This window comes from Pan paniscus, chromosome 6 (assembly GCF_029289425.2).
Source record: "Pan paniscus chromosome 6, NHGRI_mPanPan1-v2.0_pri, whole genome shotgun sequence".
Taxonomy (NCBI): Eukaryota; Metazoa; Chordata; class Mammalia; order Primates; family Hominidae; genus Pan; species Pan paniscus.
Window position 1 is genome coordinate 138,619,156 of NC_073255.2, and position 12,989 is coordinate 138,632,144.

Genomic DNA, 12,989 nt, shown 5'->3' on the forward strand with positions numbered 1-12,989 from the left:
CTGTATAAACATGGAAATATCTTCACCATTATCTGTATAAACATGGATATATATACACCGCTATCTGTATAAACATGGAAATATCTGCACCGCTATCTCTATAAACATGGAAATATCTACAAAGACATCTGTATAAACATGGAAATACCTACACAGTCATGTGTAGGAACATTTAAATATCTACACTGCCATCTGTATAAACATAGAAATATCTACAAAGCCCTCTGTATAAATATGGAAATATCTGCATAGGCATCTGTGTAAACATGGAAATATCTGCACCGCTATCTGTATAAACATGGAAATAACCACACCGCTGTCTCTATAAACATGGAAATATGTACACCACTATGTGTATAAACATGGAAGTATCTCCACTGCTCTCTGTATAAACATGGAAATATCTTCACCGTTATCTGTATAAACATGGAAATATCTACAGCGCCATCTCTATAAACATTGAAATATCTACACTGCCATCTGTAAAAACATAGAAATATCTACACCGCCAACTGTACAAACATGGAAATATCCACACCACCATCTGTATAAACATGGAAATACCTACAATACCATCTGTAAAAACATGGAAATATCTACACCGCCATCTGCATGCCCATGGAAATATCTACGGAGCCATCTGTATAAACATGGAAATATCTACACGGCCATCTCTGTATACATGGAAATATCAACACTGCCATCTGTACAAACATGGAAATATCTACATCGCTATCTCTATAAACATGGAAATATCTGCACTGCCATCTGTAAAAACATGGAAATACATATACAGTCATCTGTATAAACATGGAAATATCTACAATGCCATCTGTATACACATGGAGAAATCTACACAGCCATCTGTAGAAACATGTAAATATCTAAACTGCTATCTCTATAAACATTGAAATATCTACATTACCATCTCAATAAACATGGAAATATCTACACTGCCATCTCCATAAACATGGAACTAACTACTCCACCATCTGTACAAACATGGAAACATCTACACTGCCATCTGTGTGAATAAGGAAATATCTACAATGCCATCTGTATAAAGATATAAATATCTGCATCGCGAGCTGTATAAACATGGAAATATCTACATCGCTATCTGTATAAACATGGAAATACCAACACCGCTATCAGTATAAACATGGAAATATCTACAACGCCATCAATATAAACATGGAAATATCTACACCGCTATGTCTATAAACATGGAAATACCTACACCGCTATCTCTATAAACATGGAAATATCTACACCGCTATCTGTATAAACATGGAAATATCTACACCACCATCTATATAAACATGGAAATATCTACACCGCCATCTGTATAAACATGGAAATATCTACAAAGCCATCTGTAGAAAGATGGAAATATCTACACCGCAATCAGTGTAAACATGGAAATATCTGCACCGATATCTGTAAAAACATGGAAATATCTACACGGCCATCTGTATAAACATGGAAATTCCTACAAAGTAATCTGTATAAACATGGAAATATCTACACCGCCATCTGTACAAACATGGAAATATCTACATCGCTATGTCTATAAACATGGAAATATCTGCACTGCCATCTGTAAAAACATGGAAATACGTATACAGTCATCTGTATAATCATGGAAATATCTACAATGTCATCTGTATACACATGGAAATATCTACACAGCCATCTGTATAAAGATGGAAACATCTACACTGCCATCTGTGTGAATAAGGAAATATCTACAATGCCATCTGTATAAAGATATAAATATATGCATCGCGAGTTGTATAAACATGGAAATATCTACATCGCTATCTGTATAAACATGGAAATAACAACACCGCTATCGGTATAAACATGGAAATATCTACAACGCCGTCTATATAAACATGGAAATATCTACACCGCTATGTCTATAAACATGGAAATACCTACACCGCTATCTCTATAAACATGGAAATATCTACACCGCTATCTGTATAAACATGGAAATATCTACACCACCATCTATATAAACATGGAAATATCTACACCGCCATCTGTATAAACATCAAAATACCTATACAGTCATCTGTGTAAACATGGAAATATCTACACCACCATCTGTATAAACATGGAAATATCTTCAATGCCATCTGTATACACATGGAAATACCTACACCTCAATCTGTGTATAGATGGGAACATCAACACCGCCATCTGTACAAACATGGAAATATCTACACTGCTATCTCTATAAGCATGGAATTATCTACACTGCGGACTGTAAACATGGAAATATCTACACCAGTATCTGTATAAACATGGAAATATCTACACCATGATCTGTATAAACATGGAAATATATACACCGCTATCTGTATAAACATGGAAATATCTGCACCGCTATCTTTATAAACATGGAAATATCTACAAAGACATCTGTATAAACATCGAAATACCTACACAGTCATGTGTAGGAACATTTAAATATCTACACTGCCATCTGTATAAACATAGAAATATCTACAAAGCCCTCTGTATAAATATGGAAATATCTGCATAGGCATCTGTGTAAACATGGAAATATCTGCACCGCTATCTGTATAAAAATGGAAATAACTACACCGCTGTCTCTATAAACATGGAAATATGTACACCGCTATGTGTATAAACATGGAAATATCTCCACTGCTCTCTGTATAAAAATGGAAATATCTCCACCGTTATCTGTATAAACATGGAAATATCTACAGCGCCATCTCTATAAACACTGAAATATCTACACTGCCATCTGTAAAAATATGGAAATATCTACACCGCCAACTGTATAAACATGGAAATATCTACACCACCATCTGTATAAACATGGAAATACCAACAATACCATCTGTATACACATGGAAATATCTACACCGCTATCTCTATAAATATGGAAATATCTACACCGCCATCTCTATAAACATGAAAATATCTACACTGCCATCTCTATAAAGATGGAATTATCTACTCCGCCATGTGTATAAACACGGAAATATCTTCACCACAATCTGTGTAAACATGGAAATACCTACACCGCTATCTGTATAAACATGGAAATATCTAAACCGCCATCTGCATGCCCTTGGAAATATCTACGCCGCCATCTGTATAAACATGGAAATATCTACACGGCCATCTGTGTATACATGGAAATATCAACACCGCCATCTGTACAAACATGGAAATATCTACATCGCTATCTCTATAAACATGGAAATATCTGCACTGCCATCAGTAAAAACATGGAAATACGTATACAGTCATCTGTATAAACATGGAAATATCTATAATGCCATCTGTATACACATGGAAATATCCACACAGCCATCTGTAGAAACATGTAAATATCTACACTGCTATCTCTATAAACACTGAAATATCTACACCGCCATCTCAATAAACCTGGAAATATCTACACTGCCATCTCCATAAACATGGAACTAACTACTCCGCCATCTGTATAAACATGGAAACATCTACACCGCCATCTGTGTGAATAAGGAAATATCTACAATGCCATCTGTATAAAGATATAAATATCTGCATCGCGAGCTGTATAAACATGGAAATATCCACATCGCTATCTGTATAAACATGGAAATACCAACACCGCTATCGGTATAAACATGGAAATATCTACAACGCCATCTATATAAACATGGAAATATCTACACAGCTATGTGTATAAACATGGAAATACCTACACCGCTATCTCTATAAACATGAAATATCTACACCGCTATCTGTATAAACATGGAAATATCTACACCACCATCTATATAAACATGGAAATATCTACACCGCCATCTGTATAAACATGGAAATATCTACAATGTCATCTGTAGAAAGATGGAAATATCTACACCACAATCTGTGTAAACATGGAAATATCTACACCGATATCTGTAAAAACATGGAAATATCTTCACCGCTATCTGTACAAACATGGAAATATTTACACCGCGATCTGTATAAACATGGAAATATCTACACCGCGATCTGTATAAACATGGAAATATCTACACCGCAGTCTGTATAAACAAGGAAATATCTACAGAGCTATCACTATAAACGTGGAAATATCTACACCGCCATCTGTATAAACATGGAAATACCTACAAAGTAATCTGTATAAACATGGAAATATCTACACAGCCATCTGTATAAACATGGAAATATCTACACAGCCATCTGTATATACGTGGAAATACCTACACCGCTATCTGTATAAACATGGAAATAACTACACCGCTATTTGTATAAACAAGTAAATATCTACACCGTGATCTGTATAAACATGGAAATATCTACACCGCCATCACTATAAACATGGAAATATCTACACCCCTATCTGTATAAACATGGAAATATCCACACGGCTATCCCTGTTAACATAGAAAAATCAACACCGCTATCTCTATGAACATGGAAATATCTACACTGCCAACTCTGTAAACATGGAAATATCTACACCACGATCAGTATAAACCTGGAAATATCTACACCGCTATCTGTATAAACATGGAAATATCTCCACTGCTATCTCTATAAACATCGAAATATCTACACCGCCATGTGTATAAACATGGAAATACTTACAAAGTTATCTGTATAAACATGGAAATATCTACACCGCCATCTGTGTAAACATGGAAATATCTACACAGCCGTGTGTATATACATGGAAATATCTACACCACTATCTATATAAACATGGAAATAACTTCACTGCTATCTGTATAAACATGGAAATATATACACCACCATCTACATATCCATGGACATATCTGCGCCGCCATCAGTATAAACATGGAAATATCTACACGGTCATCTGTGTATAGATGGAAATATCAACACCGCCATCTGTACAAACATGGAAATATCTGCACCGCTATCTGTATAACCATGGAAATATCTACACCGCAGTCTGTATAAACATGGAAATATCTACACCGCTATCTCTATAAACATGGAAATATCTACACCGTGATCTGTATAAACATGGAAATATTTACACCGCTATCTGTATAAACATGGAAATTTCTACACCGTTATCTGTATAAATATGGAAATACCTTCACCGCTATCTGTATAAACATGGAAATATCTACACCACCATCTATATAAGCATGGAAATATCTACACCGCCAACTGTATAAACATGGAAATATCTACAATGCCATCTGTAGAAAGATGGAAATATCTACACCGCAATCTGAGTAAACATGGAAATATCTACACCGGTATCTGTAAAAACATGGAAATATCTACACCGCTATCTGTATAAACATGGAAATATCTACACCGCGATCTGTATAAACATGGAAATATCTACACTGCAATCTGTATAAACATGTAAACATCTACACCGCAATCTGTATAAACATGGAAATATCTACAAAGCTATCTCCATAAACATGGAAATATCTACACCGCCATCTGTATAAACATGGAAATACCTACAAAGTAATCTGTATAAACATGGAAATATCTACACAGCCATCTGTATAAACATGGAAATATCTTCACAGCCATCTGTATATACGTGGAAATATCTACACCGCTATCTGTATAAACATGGTAATATCTACACCACCATCTATATAAACATGGAAATATCTACACCGCCATCTATATAAACATGGAAATATCTACAATGCCATCTGTAGAAAGATGGAAATATCTACCACGCAATCTGTGTAAACATGGAAATATCTACACCGATATCTGTAAAAACATGGAAATATCTACACAGCTATCTCTATAAACATGGAAATATCTGCACCGCTATCTGTATAAACATGGAAATATCTACACCGCGATCTGTATAAACATGGAAATATCTACACCGCTATCTGCATAAACATGGAAATATCTACACCGCCATCTGTATAAACATGGAAATATTTACACAGCCATCAATATAAACATGGAAATATCTACACAGCCATCTGTATACACATGGAAATATCTACACCGCTATCTGAATAAACATGGAAATAACTACACCGCTATTTGTATAAACAAGCAAATAACTACACCGTGATCTGTATAAACATGGAAATATCTACACCGCCATCTCTATAAACATGGAAATATCTACACCCCTATCTGTATAAACATGGAAATATCCACACCGCTATCTCTATAAACATGGAAAAATCAACACCGCTATCTCTATGAACATGGAAGTATCTACACTGCCATCTCTATAAACTTGGAAATATCTACACCACGATCAGTATAAACATGGAAACATCTACACCGCTATCTGTATAAACATGGAAATATCTCCACTGCTATCTATATAAACATTGAAATAACTACACCGCCATCTGTATAAACATGGAAATACTTACAAAGTTATCTGTATAAACATAGAAATATCTACACCGCCATCTGTATAAACATGGAAATATCTACACAGCAATGTGTATATTCATGGAAATATCTACACCACTATCTATATAAACATGGAAATAACTACACCGCTATCTGTATAAACATGGCAATATCTACACCACCATCTACATATCCATGGAAATATCTGCGCCGCCATCTGTATAAACATGGAAATATCTACACGGTCATCTGTGTATAGATGGAAATATCAACACCGCCATCTGTACAAACATGGAAATATCTCCACCGCTATATGTATAACTATGGAAATATCTCCACCGTGGTCTGTATAAACATGGAAATATCTACGCCGCTATCTGCATAAACATGGAAATATCTTCACCATTATCTGTATAAACATGGATATATATACACCGCTATCTGTATAAACATGGATATATCTGCACCGCTATCTCTATAAACATGGAAATATCTACACCGTGATCTGTATAAACATGGAAATATTTACACCGCTATCTGTATAAACATGGAAATTTCTACACCGTTATCTGTATAAATATGGAAATATCTACACCGCTATCTGTATAAACATGGAAATATCTACACCGCTATCTGTATAAACATGGAAATATCTACACAGCGATCTGTATAAACATGGAAATATCTACACCGTGATCTGTATAAACATGGAAATATCTTCACCACAATCTGTATAAACATGGAAATATCTACAACGCTACCTGTATAAACATGGTAATATCTACACCACCATCTATATAAACATGGAAATATCTACACCGCCATCTGTATAAACATGGAAATATCTACAATGCCATCTGTAGAAAGATGGAAATATCTACACCGCAATCTGTGTAAACATGGAAATATCTACACCGCTATCTGTAAAAACATGGAAATATCTACACCGCTATCTGTATAAACAGGGAAATATCTTCACCGCGATCTGTATAAACATGGAAATATCTACACAGCGATCTGTATAAACGTGGAAACATCTACACCGCCATCTGTATAAACGTGGAAATAGCTACAAAGTCATATGTATAAACATGGAAATATCTACACAGCCATCTGTATAAGCATGGAAAAATCCACACCGCTATCTCTATAAACTTGGAAAAATCAACACCGCTATCTCTATGAACATGGAAATATCTACACCGCCATCTCTATAAACATGGAAATATCTACACCACGATCAGTATAAACATGGAAATATCTCCACTGCTATCTCTATAAACATCGAAATATCTACACCACCATCTGTATAAACATGGAAATACTTACAAAGTTATTTGTATATACATGGAAATATCTACACCGCCATCTGTAAAAACCTGGAAATGTCTACACAGCCATGTGTATATACATGGAAATATCTACACCGCTATCTATATAAACATGGAAATAACTACACCGCCATCTGTATAAACAAGCAAATACCTACACTGTGATCTGTATAAACATGGAAATATCTACACCGCTATCTCTATAAACATGGAAATATCTACACCGCGATCTGTATAAACATGGAAATATCTACACCGCTATCTCTATAAACATGGAAATATCTACACCGTGATCTGTATAAACATGGAAATATTTACACCGCGATCTGTATAAGCATGGAAATTTCTACACCGATATCTGTATAAGTATGGAAATATCTACACCGCTATCTCTATAAACATGGAAATATCTACACCGCCATCTGTATAAACATCGAAATACCTATACAGTCATCTGTGTAAACATGGAAATAACTACACCACCATCTGTATAAACATGGAAATATCTTCAATGCCATCTGTATACAAATGGAAATACCTACAGGGCAATCTGTGTATAGATGGGAACATCAACACCGCCATCTGTACAAACATGGAAATATCTACACTGCTATCTCTATAAACCTGTAAATATCTACACTGTGGTCTGTATAAACATGGAAATATCTACACCGGTATCTGTATAAACATGGAAATATCTTCACCATTATCTGTATAAACATGGATATATATACACCGCTATCTGTATAAACATGGATATATCTGCACCGCTATCTCTATAAACATGGAAATATCTACAAAGACATCTGTATAAACATGGAAATACCTACACAGTCATGTGTAGGAACATTTAAATATCTACACTGCCATCTGTATAAACATAGAAATATCTACAAAGCCCTCTGTATAAATATGGAAATATCTGCATAGGCATCTGTGTAAACATGGAAATATCTGCACCGCTATCTGTATAAACATGGAAATAACCACACCGCTGTCTCTATAAACATGGAAATATGTACACCGCTACGTGTATAAACATGGAAGTATCTCCACTGCTCTCTGTATAAACATGGAAATATCTTCACCGTTATCTGTATAAACATGGAAATATCTACAGCGCCATCTCTATAAACATTGAAATATCTACACTGCCATCTGTAAAAACATAGAAATATCTACACCGCCAACTGTACAAACATGGAAATATCCACACCACCATCTGTATAAACATGGAAATACCTACAATACCATCTGTATAAACATGGAAATATCTACACCGCCATCTGCATGCCCATGGAAATATCTACGGAGCCATCTGTATAAACATGGAAATATCTACACGGCCATCTCTGTATACATGGAAATATCAACACTGCCATCTGTACAAACATGGAAATATCTACATCGCTATCTCTATAAACATGGAAATATCTGCACTGCCATCTGTAAAAACATGGAAATACATATACAGTCATCTGTATAAACATGGAAATATCTACAATGCCATCTGTATACACATGGAGAAATCTACACAGCCATCTGTAGAAACATGTAAATATCTAAACTGCTATCTCTATAAACATTGAAATATCTACATTACCATCTCAATAAACATGGAAATATCTACACTGCCATCTCCATAAACATGGAACTAACTACTCCACCATCTGTACAAACATGGAAACATCTACACTGCCATCTGTGTGAATAAGGAAATATCTACAATGCCATCTGTATAAAGATATAAATATCTGCATCGCGAGCTGTATAAACATGGAAATATCTACATCGCTATCTGTATAAACATGGAAATACCAACACCGCTATCGGTATAAACATGGAAATATCTACAACGCCATCAATATAAACATGGAAATATCTACACCGCTATGTCTATAAACATGGAAATACCTACACCGCTATCTCTATAAACATGGAAATATCTACACCGCTATCTGTATAAACATGGAAATATCTACACCACCATCTATATAAACATGGAAATATCTACACCGCCATCTGTATAAACATGGAAATATCTACAAAGCCATCTGTAGAAAGATGGAAATATCTACACCGCAATCAGTGTAAACATGGAAATATCTGCACCGATATCTGTAAAAACATGGAAATATCTACACGGCCATCTGTATAAACATGGAAATTCCTACAAAGTAATCTGGATAAACATGGAAATATCTACACAGCCACCTGTATAAACATGGAAATATCTACACAGCCATCTGTATATACGTGGAAATATCTACACCGCTATCTGTATAAACATGGAAATAACTACACCGCTATTTGTATAAACAAGCAAATATCTACACCGTGATCTGTATAAACATGGAAATATCTACACCGCCATCTCTATAAACTTGGAAATATCTACACCCCTATCTGTACAAACATGGAAATATCCACAACGCTATCTCTGTAAACATGGAAAAATCAACACCGCTATCTCTATGAATATGGAAATATCTACACCGCCATCTCTGTAAACATGGAAATATCTACACCACGATCAGTATAAACATGGAAATATCTACACCGCCATCTGTATAAACATGGAAATACTTACAAAGTTATGTGTATAAACATGGAAATATCTACACCGCCATCTGTATAAACATGGAAATATCTACACAGCCATGTGTATATACATGGAAATATCAACAACGCTATCTATATAAACATGGAAATAACTACTCGGCTATCTGTATAAACATGGAAATATCTACACGACCATCTACATATCCATGGAAATATCTGAGCCGCCGTCTGTATAAACATGGAAATATCTACACGGTCATCTGTGTATAGATGGAAATATGAACACCGCCATCTGTACAAACATATAAATATCTGCACCGCTATCTGTATAACCATGGAAATATCTACACCGCAGTCTGTATAAACATGGAAATATCTACACCGCTATCTGTATAAACATGGAAATATCTACACCGCTATCTCTATAAACTTGGAAATATCTTCACCACGATCTGTATATACATGGAAATATCTACACCGCTATCTGTATAAACATGGTAATATCTACACCACGATCTATATAAACATTGAAATATCTACACCGCCATCTATATAAACATGGAAATATCTACAATGCCATCTGTAGAAAGATGGAAATATCTACCCCAAGATCTGTATAAACATGGAAATGTCTACACAGCCATGTGTATATACATGGAAATATCTACACCGCTATCTATATAAACATGGAAATAACTACACCGCCATCTGTATAAACAAGCAAATATCTACACCGTGATCTGTATAAATATGGAAATATCTACACCGCTATCTCTATAAACATGGAACTATCTATACCGTGACCTGTATAAACATGGAAATATCTACAATGCCATCTGTAGAAAGATGGAAATATATACCCCGCAATCTGTGTAAACATGGAAATATCTACACCGATATCTGTAAAAACATGGAAATATCTACAACGCTATCTGTATAAACATGGAAATATCTACACCGCGATCTGTATAAACATGAAAATATCTACACCTCTATCTGTATAAACATGGAAATATCTACACCGCGATCTGTATAAACATGGAAATACCTACACCGCCATCTCTATAAACATGGAAATATCTACACCCCTATCTGTATAAACATGGAAATACCCACACTGCTATCTCTATAAACATGGAAAAATCAACACCGCTATCTCTATGAACATGGAAATATCTACACCGCCATCTCTATAAACATGGAAATATCTACACCACGATCAGTATAAACATGGAAATATCTACACCGCTATCTGTATAAACATGGAAATATCTCCACTGCTATCTCTATAAACATAGAAATATCTACACCGCCATCTGTATAAACGTGGAAATACTTACAAAGTTATCTGTATAAACATGGAAATATCTACACCGCCATCTGTAAAAACATGGAAATATCTAAACAGCCATGTGTATATACATGGAAATATCTACACCGCTATCTATATAAACATGGAAATAACTTCACCGCTATCTGTATAAACAAGCAAATATCTACACCGTGATCTGTATAAACATGGAAATATCTACACCGCTATCTCTATAAACATGGAAATATCTACACCGCCATCTGTATAAACATGGAAATACCTATACAGTCATCTGTGTAAACATGGAAATATCTACACCACCATCTGTATAAACATGCAAATATCTTCAATGCCATCTGTATACACATGGAAATACCTACACGGCAATCTGTGTATAGTTGGAAACATCAACACCGCCATGTGTACAAACATGGAAATATCTACACTGCTATCTCTATAAACATGGAAATATCTACACTGCGGTCTGTATAAACATGGAAATATCTACACCGGTATCTGTATAAACATGGAAATATCTACACCATGATCTGTATAAACATGGAAATATAAACACCGCTATCTGTATAAACATGGAAATATCTGCACCGCTATCTCTATAAATATGGAAATAACTACAAAGACATCTGTATAAACATGGAAATACCTACACAGTCATGTGTAGGAACATTTAAATATCTACATTGCCTTCTGTATAAACATAGAAATATCTACACAGCCCTCTGAATAAATATGGAAATATCTGCATAGGCATCTGTGTAAACATGGAAATATCTGCACCGCTATCTGTATAAACATGGAAATAACTACACCGCTGTCTCTATAAACATGGAAATATGTACACCGCTATGTGTATAAACATGGAACTATCTCCACTGCCATCTGTAAAAACATGGAAATATCTACACAGTCATTTGAATAAAGATGGAAATATCTTCACCACCATCTGTATAAACATGGAAATACCTACAATACCATCTGTATACACATGGAAATATCTACACAGACATCTGTATAAATATGGAAATATCTACACCGCCATCTGTATAAACATGAAAATATCTACACTGCCATCTGTAGAAAGATGTTAATATCTACACCGCTATCTCTATAAATATGGAAATATCTACACTGCCATCTCCATAAACATGAAAATATCTACACTGCCATCTCCATAAAGATGGAGGTATCTACTCTGCCATGTGTATAAACACGGAAATATCTACACCACTATCTGTGTAAACATGGAAATATCTAAACCACTATCTGTTTAAACATGGAAATATCTACAACGCCATCTGCATGTCCATGGAAATATCTACGCTGCCATCTGTATAAACATGGAAATATCTACACGGCCATCTGTGTATAGATGGAAATATCAACACCGCCAT